The sequence below is a fragment of the Macaca thibetana genome, chromosome 6 (assembly GCF_024542745.1).
Source record: "Macaca thibetana thibetana isolate TM-01 chromosome 6, ASM2454274v1, whole genome shotgun sequence".
NCBI lineage: Eukaryota > Metazoa > Chordata > Mammalia > Primates > Cercopithecidae > Macaca > Macaca thibetana.
Genome location: NC_065583.1, coordinates 12,845,946 through 12,860,148, shown reverse-complemented (window position 1 = coordinate 12,860,148; position 14,203 = coordinate 12,845,946). Strand labels below are relative to the sequence as shown.

Below are 14,203 nucleotides of genomic sequence, written 5' to 3'. Positions count from 1 at the left end.
TTGGACAAACTACCTAACCCTGCTGAGTCCGAGTTTCTTCATCGTTTAAAGAAGGATAATCCCACCAACCCCACTGGGTTGTTATAGCAATTAAATGATATAAGAATAACAATTAACATTTGAAGTGCTTACTATGTGTTAGTGCTAACTCTTTTACAAACATTGTCTGCATTAGGTACTGCATTTAGTCTCTACGAAGAAACCAAGCTTAGTAGAGAAGTTAGCAATTGGCTCAGGACTAGTGAGGAGTCTGAGACTCGAACCCAGATCTCTCCTCATTTCAATGCCAAGTCTGTATTCTGCATGCCAGTGGTTCTCAAAAGTTACAGAATCAGCTGTGGAGCAGTTTAAACATGTAGATTCCCGGGCCTTGACCAGAAATTAGGATTCAGTTAGTTGTTAACAGGGCTCAGGAACCTGCATTTTAAATAAGGTCCAGGAGATTCTGGAGCAGGTGGTTTTCAAACCATGCATGGAAACTTTGCCCATGGCTACAATGAAACTATGCAATTATGACTTTACCATTATGACTTTAAAAACAAGTGGAGAAAAATTCTAGAGTAGGCCAGGGAAGGGAACTGCAGGACTCATGAGTCGTTGACTCTACTTGGTTCTCAAAGAACAGACAATCAGTGACAGAGTCGAGATAGTGCTGGTGACAGAGAGGCACATAGATGTGCATGTATTGAGCAAACAGTCTATCTAAATAAACGATGATGAGTCAAGCTAAAGAATATGTTGGTCCCTCAGTATTTGGAGTCTTTGGGATGCTTCAGTGAAAATGACCAGTGGTGTGTGACTTTGAAGAAATAGGGCAAAGTCACTCACTTCTGGAACATGCCAGGGCCATACCCTGATGTAGGCAGAGTTCTCAGCCTCAAAACACTACAGGATGTAGTAGAAAGGGAAGTTCAAGTCCAGGAACAGTGCTTTGCTTTGTGCAATTAGCAATGTCCCTTGTGAATTGGTTTTGGGAAGATCTGCTCCCATATTTGCCTCCCCCCAGCCTTCTTGATTGCCACCATTAGAGTCACTTTTTCAAGGCGTCAGAAGGCAGTTGAATTTTAACTGATTCAAGGAATTATGGCATCGAGACTTGCTAACACATTAGCAAGATTATTGACACCTGCAGCTGCAGGAAAAACCACCAGAATCTTCCATTCACTTCCTTGGCCTGCAGCAGGCTCACCCCAGGGACTGGGAGGCATGACCTACATCAGAGGCCAGTAGTTGAATGGGACCCACAGATGGGTGGATTTGGCCAACACAGTATGGACACTTAGCGCTTAAGAAGATTTTGCATTGGTGCCAACATCTCGAAATCAAGTAATTTCAAATAAAATGTTAAATTTCTTCTTTCTGAATTAGAGAAAATCCCAAGACTACCAAACCAAACCCCAAAATGCTCCCTCTCCTCTAACCTCACGAGCCAATAGCCCAACCGTAAGATAATCTCTCTGTGCATCAATAAGGATGAAGGATGCATGAGGATGGGGGTGCAGAATACTAACATTGCTTTTATTGAGCATCTACTTTGTGCCGAGCTCTACCGACTAAGTCCCTTCCACATGTCATCTCATTTGAATTATTTATTTTCTGAGTTGGGTCTCACTGTGTTGCCCAGGCTGGAGTGCACTGGTGCCATCATGGCTCACTGCAAGTTTGAACTCCCCGGCTCAAGCAATTCTCCCACTTCAGTCTACCGAGCAGCTGGGACTATAGGTTCATTTAACTTTCACATTAAAAATTATGGCTTGGCCGGGCGCAGTGGCTCACGCCTGTAATTTCAGCACTTTGGGAGGACAAAAGGGGAGGATCATGAGGTCAAGAGTTTAAGAACAGCCTGGCCAACATGGTGAAACTCCATCTCTACTAAAAATACAAAAAATCAGCTGGATGTGGTGGCGGATGCCTGTAAGCCTAGCTACTTGGGAGGCTGAGGGAGGAGAATCTTTCGAACCCAGGAGGCAGAGGTTGCAGCGAGCTGAGATCGCGCCACTGCACACCAGCCCGGGTGGCAGTGTGAGAATCTGTCTCAAAAAAAAAAAAAGAAAGAAAAAGAAAGGCAAAAATTATGGTTTGGTTACAGATTAATCATCCTTATTTTATTGAAAAGGAAATGAAGGCTTAGGGAGGAGAAGCAGTGTGCCCAAGATCACCAGCCAGCAAAACAGAAAGAGAAAATCTCAACTATTCCATTGAAGAATGGGGTCTTTCTGGGATAAGAGGTGGCCACATATCAGTGGGACTCCCTAGAAGCTTGTCGGACTAATGGAGCAGGCCCCCTGCAGATAGCAGAGCATATACTATGTTTAAGAGGGAACCTGCCACTCTGGTTGGCCTGTTGTTGCCAGGCAGGACTGGACGCCCAGTGTTAACACATTTCATTTCTCCAGAGAAGCTGGAAATCCAGATTTTCAAGCAAAATTTACTGATTTTTGAAACCCCATAAGAAGAAAATTGAACTTGTCTGGAGGTGGGATTTGGACCACGGTTTTTGCCTTCCATTTCTTCTCCAACCTTAGGCAGTATAGCAAAGCGAGTGGTTCAGGTTATAGGTTCTAGATGTAAACTGAGTTCAAATCCCAGTTCTGCCTCTCAGTGACTATGTGACCCTTCACTTTTGGGTGCCTCCGTTTTATTTTCTGTAAACTGGTGATAGTAATCATTAGGTTGTCACCAGGATTAAGTGAGATAATAGGTAGAAATTAGTAAGAACTGTGTGCGATGTGCAGTCGGGACTTGATAAAAGTTTATTACCTACCAAGAAGGAATGTCTCTGTTTGAGGCTTCATTCCTTCCTTGACACAGCCTCTGTTTATTTGGTGTACATGTCAGCAGTGGGAAGATATGATCACCTGGGGCTAAATCATGGGCTTTAGCAGTTATCTCAGACAAATACCCCATCTCTGAGCCCAAGAAATGGTGGTGTCTCTATTAGCAGAAAAAGGAGTGCAGCCTTAAAAACAGAATGCTAATTAGCTGGGAAATCTCAGAACTGCTACTGGACCACGTGCTGTATATACCAAACCTTATCCACTGGGTATCTATGTGTCTGGTTAGGAAGTTTTCCTGGCAGACACAGTACCCAAGAACTGATCTTTGGCATTTAAAAGTAATTTAGGTTTGCACACTTGTGCCTCGGGGACTGCTTACAGAGAGAACTTTAAAGGAGAATGTTAACAATGGCAAATAATAGCTGTCGGTGTAAATGGACACATGGTAACACGTCCATTTATAGAGCTGAATGCTTGTGGCAGACACGGAAGCTCCGTGCAGGCACGGCAGGCGCTATGCATATGGATGTGTCAGTTCTGATACAAGCCTGCTCTGAAACATCCGCTCCGATAAAAGCCCCACACGTACTGTGAGCAGTATTGCGGCAGAGATCCCAGGCTCTGAAAACCACTGTCCTGCACCCTGCACAAACAACTTATTTACTCATCTAGCAAATATTTTTGATGATTGGCTCACCATGTCCTCACATGAGTCTCTAATAATTCTCTTTCCAGAACTGGCGATTGCCCCCAGATGCAAAGTAGTTTATCTGGGGCTACAAGAAGGAAGGGAGAATGGGCAAGAAAGCCAGTTAAACTTAGCCCCGCTGCAGAAATCCCTAACCTGAAATATCTGAGAACTTTCAAAAGCCCTAAGCCCCATTCCAGGTAATTACCTCCCAGTCAATACCAACCCTTCTCTTTTCCTTTCCTCCCACGGTGAGCCCAGCTGAGACCCTCAACCTTGGAGTCAAGCTTCCAAAGTCCAGCTGTGAGTCCAGAGACCCGGCGTTATCCCAATTCTCTTCTCTGTTGTCCCCACCTGGTGCTGGCTTCTTGACCCTGCCACTGAATTTTATCTCGATGACCAAACCTAGCTCCTTCCTGGTGGAAGATGGCCTCAAAGAACCATCAAACTTTGCAATATGGTAGAACTGAAAGATTATTTATCAAGTCCAGTGGTTTTTTTTTTCAAGCCTTTTTTCTCCCCATTAGGCTCTTTGTGACACAAAATCTCATGTCGCACACTAATGTCTAAAAGAGGCAATTTAAATCTTTATCACTGTTGAAAAGTAACTATCTGTGGGCTCTTGAAGCCCCAGAGTTTCTCAGAATACAAAGTGAAATTCACTGATTTTATGTCAATGATTTATTTTAATAGAAGAGGAAATCTAGATGACAGGGTTGGGTGACAGCCTGAGGGTGGTTCTAGTACTGGTGTCCCATGGCTGCTCTAACAAATTACCACAAACTGAGTGTCTTAACACCACGAACTTATTGTCTGAGAATGCTGGAGGTCAGAAGTCCTAGATCAGTTTCACTGGGCTCGTGTCAAGGTGTCAGCAGGACTGCATTCCTTCTGGACGCCCCAGGGAACAATCTGTTTTCCTGTCTTTTCCAGGATGGGGCAGTCCTCCTTCCCCGAATCACATGGTCTTTTCTCTCTCTCTGCTTCCAGCACATGTCGTTTTTCTTATAAAGACCCTTCTGATTACATTGGATCCCCTCAAAAAATCTAGGATAATCTATCCATTTGAAGAAACTTAATTCTTAATTTGTAATCCTTTTTGCTATGTGGAGTACACACTCACATACGTTACAGATTAGGATGCAGGCATTTTTAGAAGAGCCAATTTTCAGCCTACCCTAGGCAGGCAGCGGTTAATAGCGGAGCTGGGACTCCTGAGTTCTTTTGGTCTTTTCCATGTCTCGGTGTGGACAAGAGGAAGGGACAGGGCAGGGAAGTTAGACCCTCTTTTTCTCTGGCCTACTTTATATCTAGCCCATTATAATGAAGCCATATGCCAGAACAGGTCAGCCCCACTCAAAGAAATAACAGAAGGAGTGATGAACTTAAATATCTTTACTAGTTAGGGAGGGTCATTTCAGAGCCAGGAAACTGTAAATATGACTTTTTTCTTGGGTACGTATTTGTCTAGGAAGGGAAGATTTAGTCTCTAAGATGTGATAACCTGGGCCTAATTAATTCTCAGAGATGGAATAAAAGCAGCAATAATAATTACTAATCTTCAAACCAACATCATAAAGGGGGATAATATTATTTCCACTTAGCATATGGGTTAACTGAGGCTAAGAAGGAGGTATGCAATTTGCTTAAGGTCATAAAGGTGGTAAGAACCAGGGTTTGGACTGCAGGCAGCCTGACTCCAGAGTCTGAGCACTTCACCATTATGTCAGCCTCCTGAGAGCTTCTATAGGGAAGCACAGCTCCAGGCATGGGCAGGTCTTTGGACCACGGGTCTTTTCTCTGAAGGAGAGACTTTCACACTCATACACCTCACACTGTGGCTGGGAAGCTGGGTCAGGGCTTGGCTGTCCTGCTGACTTGCTCTATGTACTTTGACACATGGGAGTCACTCACCCTCTTTCAAAGAAGAAAAAGGAGACTCTTATCTGAGAGTACGAAAAACCAAATAAATATAAGCTGTTGTGAAGATGAAAGAATTTATCTGCATGATTAAAAGCTCACACTTTAGGGCTTCGGGGAATGGAAGGAAGGATGAATAGGTGGGACACAGGGAATTTTAGGGCACTGACACTATTCAGGATAACACTGTAATGGTGGATACAAGTCATTACACACTTGTCAAAACCCATCCAACATACAAACCAAACAGTGAACCCTAATGTAAACTAGGGACTTTAGTTAATAATGTATCAATATTGGCTCAGCAGTGGTAACAAACATACCACACTAATGCAAGGTGTTACTAGTAAGAGAAACTGTGTGGTTGTGTGTTGGGGGTATATGGAAACTCTCTACACTTTCCACTCAATTGTTCTGTAAACCTAAAAATGCTCTAAAAATATAAAAATGCTCTAAAAATTAAAGTCTATTAATTTTTATTTTAAGCTCATACTTTCTTCTTTTTTTTTTTTTTTTTTGGAGACAGAGTCTCACTCTGTCACCCAGGCTGGAGTGCAGTGGCATAATCTCAGCTCACTGCACCTCTGCCTCCCAGGTTCAAGTGATTCTCTTGCCTCAGCCTCTCCCAAGTAGCTGGGATGACAGGCACCCACCACCACGCTCGGCTAAACTTTTGTACTTTTAGTAGAGACAGGGTTTCACCGTGTTGGCCAGGATGGTCTCCATTTCCTGACCTCGCGATCCCCCCGCCTCGGCCTCCCAAAGTGCTAGGATTACAGGTGTAACCCACTGTGCCTGGCCAAAAGTTCATACTTTCAGACAATCTTGATGGTCTTCTTGGAAATTCTGTCCCAACTGTGACCTTCGTGGCCTGCTCCTACCTTGGGTCTTGGCTGATACCAAGCCAGAAATGCTTTTCCAACATTCCCCATGGATCTGTCTGTATCTGCATTTCCTTCAAGGCATCCCTCCACGTTCACCAAATCTCAGGGTTTTTTCTGGCCAAATCACTCAGAAAAACACTGCCTGAGAGGCCACACTAATCTTGGGATCCCACTGCAGCCTTTCCATGACCAGCTCTGTGGCCTCGGGAGAGTTTCTGAATCTGAGCCTCCATTTCCACCTCTCTATCTAGAGGATAAGCAACTTTTCCCTAGTGGTCCTGCAAGACTGTTGTGGTAATTAAACAAGATAATACATATGGCCTGGTACAGTGACTCACACCTGTAATCGCAGCATTCTGGGACGCTGAGGCAGGCGGATCACTTGAACCCAGTAGTTCAAGACCAGCCTGGGCAACATGGCAAAACCCTATCTCTACAAAATAAATAAATAAATAAATAAATAAATAAATAAATAAATAAATAAATTAGCTGGGTGTGGTGGCTCACACCTGTAGTCCTACCTACTTGGGAGGCTGAGGCAGAAGGATCACTTGAGTCCAGGAGGCAGAGGCTGCAGTGAGCCAATGTCCTGCCACTGCACTCTAGCCTGGTTGACAAAGCTAGACTTACTTTCTCTCTCTCTCAAAAATAAGATAATACACGTGAAGGCTGTGTGCAAACCAGAAAGCAATGTACAAACATGAGACACATAGTTTCTCCCTCCTAGACTCCTCACTAGTATTTTCTCTATTTTATAGACTAAGAGTTGAGAAACCTGGCCAAGCTCACACAGGTAGTGAGGGACAAAGCTGAAAAAAAAAATCACACCTGATTCCAAAATTCATACTTTTAATCACTATACTCACTTGGCCCCAATAAGATAAAGAATCAAGAATCAGAACATCAACAGATACTAGAGTCTCAGTGTGTGATCTCCACGTTAATACTCATCTCCTCCTAAGTCCCTTACATTCTCTGTGGAGCTAAAAATCACGAGGCAAAGACTCAGTCCAATGGCAAATGTCGCCTAAGACCCCTGAGTCCTACTTTGAGGGGCTCAGAATCACTGTGCCTTTTTGCCAGAGTATATGAAAGACAGGATTCTATTTTATATGCTTGTTTTAAACACCTTGCTTGCTGTGCATTTAGTGCTCAAAGGGGTTAAATACTTGTGATGAGTTTAAAAAAAAATAGTCCACAAATCAAATTGTCTCAGATAATAAATTGTAATGCTGGATTTAAAATAATGGTCTCCATTATCCTGAAAAAACATCAATGCTTCTCTGGGCTCCTTCTTGCTGCCTTGATTTTATTCTTCTTTGCTAGGATATAATCATGCCCCTTCATTCATTCACTCATTCAGGGTTTCAGCTGTTCCCTAAAACTGGAAACTCTTTGTTCTGCAAGTCATTTATTCCTTTGCTTATTGATTATTGAGCATCTACTATGTACCAGGCACAGGACTAACTCTTGAAAATAGAACAATGAAAAAGGCAGACTCAGCCTCTCCTTTTACATAACTTACAGGCTACAGCAGGAGGAGAAGGACAGCTGAGTAGACAGTTACAACGCAGGGAGGAGTGTTTTAGGAAGTATGCAAAGTCTGCCAGAAGACCTGTTGTACTGTCTATGAAACTGTGTCATCTCGGCCTAGAAGAAATTCTACTTGTCATCAGTGTAACTTCCAATCCCAGGCAGAACTTCTGGGATGGGGCATTTCCCACCACTCTCTCCTTGCTTTTAGATAATACTGTATGCGCCTTTATCAGACGAATGGAGTCAAATCTACCTGTTTCTTCTACTATTTTTCTCATGTCAGGAAATTTAACTAATCAGCTGGTATTTATCGAGCTATTATTATGCTATTGGCCCTGGGGCAAATAGAGAAGAGTGCCCTGGGGCATGTTTATCCTATGATATATGCTTGCTCTGTATGTCTCCCCCTGTAGACAAAAATTCACAGGAGCAGGACTGGGTCCTACTCATCTTTCTTAAGATTTGCTTCAGGTCTGACAAGAGTAAGGGCTCAGTGGTAATTTGTGTAAGGATGAATGGAAAAAAAGGAAGAGTGGAAGAAAGGAAGGAAAGAAGGGAGGAAGACAGGCAGAAAAGGAGGGAGGGAGAAAGAATGAGAGGGAGAAAGAGAGGGGAGGGAGGGAAAGAGGAAGGAAAGGAGGAAGACAGAGGAGGAAAAGAGAAAGCGGGGAAGAGGGAAGAAGGGAGGGAGGAAGAGAGAGGGAAGAAGAGAGGGCGAAGGGAAGAAAACAGGAAAGAAGGGAGGGAGAGAAAGAAGGAGGAAGAAAGAGGGGGAAAGAGGGAGAAATGAAAGGAGGAAGGTGGCCGGGCATGGTGGCTCATGCCTGTAACCCCAGCACTTTGGGAGGCTGGGGCGGGTGGATCACCTGAGGTCAGGAGTACAAGACCAGAGTGGTCATTATGGTGAAACCCCGTCTCTACTAAAAATACAAAAAAATTAGCCAGGTGTGGTGGCAGCCACCTGTAATCCCAGCTACTCGGGAGGCTGAGAGAGGAGAATCACTTGAACCCAGGAGGCGGAGGTTGCAGTGAGCCGAGATTGCGCCACTGCATCCCAGCCTGGGCAACAAGAGCAAAACTCCGTCTCAAAAAAAAAAAAAAAAAAAAAAAAAAAAGAAGAAGAAAAAGAAATGAAAGGAGAAAGGGAGACAGGAAGAGAGGAAGGGAGCAAGGGCAATAGGAAGGAATGAGGGGGAAGGGAGGATAAGAGGGAGGAAAAAAAAGAAGAAAGGAAGGGAAAGAGAAAGGTGGAGTGAGGCAGTCAGGCAGGGAGGCATGACCCCTTTCTTTAGATAGCATTTTTGGGTAGCACTTAGCAAACTGGGGCCCAGTGCAACTTCCTCTAGCAGCAATTCTGAACCTGACACTCTCAGCCAGGAATGCAAAGCAGGGAAGGCTGGGAAACTTGCTGCACTTTGGGAAGATGATGAATCTGCATGGCCTTGCCTCAAATGAGCAGATTTTCCTAAATCCCCCTTCAAGATGCAGCACCCCTTGTGATGAGAGCCAGGCACTCTTCCTGCATCAGAGCCGGCTTGCACGGAAGTACACCTCTGTCTCTGGTTGATAAGCCCTGGTAACAGGCACTCAGTTCCCCCACCCAGCTAGCCCCTGAGTCCCTGCAGTTTGACTCTGCCTTTTTAGATCCACTTTATCTGCTCAATTTAGGCCTCCCATGATTTCTGAACAACTGCACAAGTCTCCTCACTACCCACACAGCTTCATTCTCTGCCTCTCAGCAATCCACGCTCCCCGCTGCTGCTGGAGCTGTTTTTCTTAAGTGAAAATCTGATCATGCTACTCCCCTATTAGGAACCCCTCAAGGAACCCCCATTGCTCTATGGATCATGGGGTTCCAGGTCCTCCCTTCCTGGACCTCCCCATCTCCCTAACCTCATTGCTCTTTATTGCCTTTCTTGCTAGCTATACTCCAGTCACAACTCTCTCACAAGCATCAACTCTTTCACACACCTCTGTCCCTTTATATATGTTGGTGAATTTTCACACACTCTTCCTTCTGCCTGCAATATCTTTCCCCTAGATGAACTCCTATGCAACCTTCAAGATCCAACTTATGTCATTTCCTGAATGAAGCCAGAATGAGACCTGTCTCCTTGGGCTTTCACACATAGTTGTCCTTACCTCCAACGAAGCCTTAACCCATGTCCTATGAGTGCTGGTTTACTAATTGATTCCCTGACTAGTAAACTTAATTTTGTCATCTGGAAAATGGGAATATCATTAGACTGTGAGTTCTTCGGATAAGAGAATGGTACCTTATTCTTTCCAATACTATTCTTACACAATAATAATACTACTATGGTATATTATTTCTATGGTATAGTATATATACTTTTCATATAAAACATTTTAACAATGTGTATGATTTCTGAGATGTAACAGGCCATCGGCAAACACCTGTGAAATGAATGAACAAAGTCATTCTTTCAATACATTTCTAGTCCACTTTACTCTCTGCCATGAACCATTTGAGTACTGGGGATGCCGCAGTGATTGAAACAGGCAGGATATCTGTGTACATAGGTTTACTATGTGCATCCAGAGACAAGTAATAACAGGATAACATCAGTAACAAGAAATAAATGAGGTAATTTCAGAGGGTGAAAAGTGCTCTGAAGAAATACGACTGGGTGATGGGATAGAGAGGGAAGGCAGTGGGGGACAGTAGGCAACATTTGAGCCGGGACGTGAAGGATCAGAAGGAGCTGGCTGTGTGGAAGTCTGAGGGTGTAGCATCTTATGTTAAGGGAGCAGCAAGTGCAAAGGTCCTGGGGCAGTAAGGAGCTTGGGATGTTCAGGGAATGTAAAGAAGCATGGGAAGCATGAGATAAGTGAGAGCACCCAGTTCATGTACAGCCTTGCAGGAGAAGACCAGGAGTGTGGACGCTGCTCCAGGTGCAGTGACAAAACAAATGGCTGCCGAGATGAGCAGACAGAGATGCTACCGGTGAACGGGTGCTGGCGTCCCTCCCCACACCTCCCTCATCCTCACATGAGATTACCGCCTGCTCACCGGGGCAGAGACAGCCCTCATTAATCTCAGGAAGCAGGAGGGTGGACACGGGCAGTGCGGCAACACGGACTAACTAGAGAACACAAAGGCTGCCTGCCCAGCTTTGTTTTCAAAGCGTCAATTCCGAATTCTGCTAGCTGGCAGAGACAGGGGTTATTGATTTTCCCTTCTGGAATGCATGTCCTACAGAGTCCTCGCAAATAGAAACTGAAAAACAGAGGAAAACATAACTGCTGAGAAAGACAGGGCAAGGGGACATTAAAAAAAAAAAATCTATACTGGTTTTTGTCTTTTTCTTATTAGGCTCGGCTGGATTGTGGTCTGTCATCTCTCTTGTTTTCCCAATTCATTTCCTTTGGTTCTATCTCTATGTCTTTCTATGATTTCTTTTTCTTCCTCTCCTTCTCTCTCTTTTTCGCTGTACCTTTGTCCACTACCTGGCACAGTTTCTGCATACAGTAGGCATTTCATAGTGGTGTGATGAGTGTTGGTCTCTGCAGGACAGTCTCTCTAATGGTCTCTTTCTTCGTCCAGATAGATCACTTCGTCCATCGAACTGCCTGTCTGTCTTTAAATATAGCACCTCCCGCCCTTCTAGGCAGGTAGTGGAGAATCAGACCAGCCCATTAAACCAGCTTTCAGTAATTGCGTAGAGTGGCATCCCCAGATAATTACTTTCTCTCTCTTCTCTGGAGAAGCAGGAAGCAATTAGGGGCCTCCTTCTGTGGTCTGGAGGGGCAGGCGTCCAGTCCCTTCATTGAGAGCATCATGTTAGTGGCTCCTCAGGTCCACAGGGCTCAGAGGCCACCTGCATCCTTTCTCTTGGCCCTGATAAAAGTTGCACGCTTGCCTACTTGCTTAGGTGAATAGGGACTCTGCTCTGCAGCAGCTTCTGTGGTCCCCTTATTGGTCCTGTTTGGCGGCATGGCTGTGGGGAAAGGAACCTGGGTAGACGGAAGTGTCCACGGCGGAAGTCCAAAAGATGGTTGGACGTGTTACTGACGGTAGGTTAGTTCCAGAGGCCTAGGCTTAATTTTATCTGCTGACTTTTACCAAATTATACACATTGATGAAAACTTAATTTTATGTGGAAAATATGGTATCACAGTTTCTTTTTCTTTTTTTTTTTTAACTGAGTTTCACTCGTCTTCCAGGCTGGAGTACAATGGTGTGATCTTGGCTCACTGCAACCTCTGCCTACTGGGTTCAAGCAGTTCTCTTGCCTCAGCCTCCTGAGTAGCTGAGAGTATAAGTGCCTGCCACTACACCCAGCTAATTTTTGTATTTTTAGTAGAGACAGGTTTCACCATGTTGGCCAGGCTGGTCTCGAACTCCTGACCTCAGGTGATCCGCCCGCCTCGGCCTCCCAAAGTGCCGGGATTACAAGCATGAGCCACCGCGCCCGGGCACAGCCTCTTCTTTCTTGAAGGGAAATGTCAGCGCAAGCAAAGAAAATAGACGTCAGAACTACAAAAATTATTTTTTAAACCAGATAGTTTTTGATTTTCTCCATAAAGCATATGGTGTTACACATAGGCCCAACTGGTTGTCATTTTACATAGCATGCAGTTTGAAGCTGGATGTGCCAGTAGTTCATCTTCTACTCTTTAAGGTAATAGTGGAATGGTGTGAATTCCCTGGGCTCACCCACTGTGGTGGAGTAGGCTCGGGGCTGGGGAGTGGTTCTCAAACAGGCTGATGACAAGGATGTGCATCTCTGAGATTTCAAATTTGCTATTTATCATTCACAAGGTAGACAATCTCCATAATTGAGGACTGGTAGTAGGAGGAGTGTTTCCTTAGCAGGTTTTATAGAAATTTAATTTGTGCTAAGTGTCTCCTATTTTCCATGTGCCGATGCATATTTAAACACACAGCTTCATTATCACCTCCGTCCAGACGCTTCCCCTCCATGAAGCATCAGATCCTCAGCTCAGGTCCTATAGCTCTAATTACTCACATGAGTTTTTCTCTTGGGCTATACGATTATTTAGTCTGACTCCCTCTTATTAAAACCAAGGAAGCTGAGGACCAGAGACATAGCGCGGCTTTAGCAAAGTCCTTCAACCAGCAGGAACTGGACGGGATGTCAGATCACAAACTTCCTCACACAGAGAAGATGCTCTGTCCACAATGCTGACGGAAGACGTGACAGCACTTCACACCCAATGTGATTACAAACCAACTCAGGATCTTCCAAGCTCGGCTCCTGCTCCTGAACTTTCCATTTCTGTGAAGTGGAAGCTCCAAGAAGACAGAGCTCACAGATTTACACTGATACATCTTAATCCCTGCCGTTTTCCCCAGAACTAGCACTTAGAAGGAACTCAAAAAATAGTTTGATGGGTGTGTGAATGAATGATTATGAGACTTTGCCGTCATTCTCTGTATTGTCTGAACTTGGAACTAATCATTTTTCACTTCTTTTTCCATGGCCTCTAATAACTCGCTGACCGCCAAGATCTGTTGATTTTGTCCCCAGGGACTGCTTACTTTGGCCTCTTTCTCCACTTCCGGCTGCTCTCTCCCGGGAGAGTGTGAGAGAGATACGAGCAGGAACCCTCACATTGGACTACAGCCTCATCTTCTGCCCCGACCTTTCCTTCTGCCACCTCCTCCTGTCCTCGGTTCCTCTTCCAGAATAAATGTTTTCACCATGATCTGTCCCAGGGCAAAAGCCATCCACATTCTTAGTGTCTACATCTAAAGCCCATGCTCCTCGCAGTCAAGGCTCTCCAGCAACCGGCTTCCACCTCTTTCTAACCCAATCACACACTCTTCTGCCTCAGATCCCTCCACTCCACTCCCATGAAATGTCTGCTGGAAGCACAGTTTTGCCTTTACACTTTGCACGCACCATCTTCATTACTTTGTGAATTCTAACCACCATTCAGGCCCAGTTACAGTCTTTACTATTGTAACAAAGGAATACAGGAGCAACAGTAGTTAGAGTTTTCTAAACACCTTCCATGCATCAAGCATAGGACTAAGTTATTCATACGCATTACTTTATTAACCTCCACAAAAACCCTAGGAGGTAAGTCCAACTATTATCCTCATTTTATATAGTGGAAACCTAGGCTTAGAAGTGTCAAGTAATGTGTTTAACCTCACAGACTCAGAACCTAGAACACATGGAATTCATACATCCGTCTATCAGACTGCCAAAACCATCCTTCTAACCACTAGGCTACATTGCCTAAAGCTGTCTGCTCCTTCTGAGCTCTGAGAGCCCCTCGTTACGTACAGCTCCTCATTAGCCAACTCTCATGTTGACTGGTACTTTACTAAACATTTTCTTGTATGTACATGATTCTTGTCCCCAGTTTCACTGTAAGCTACTGGAGGACATGAATTGTACTTC

General features: G+C 44.6%; 1 protein-coding gene across 2 annotated transcripts in view; it reads right to left on the bottom strand.

Moving 5' to 3' along the window:
- The window catches only part of SLIT3 (slit guidance ligand 3), a 641,932-nt gene that overhangs the window by 208,235 nt on the left and 419,494 nt on the right, over positions 1 to 14,203 (bottom strand). The gene's annotated exons all lie outside the window — the stretch shown is intronic.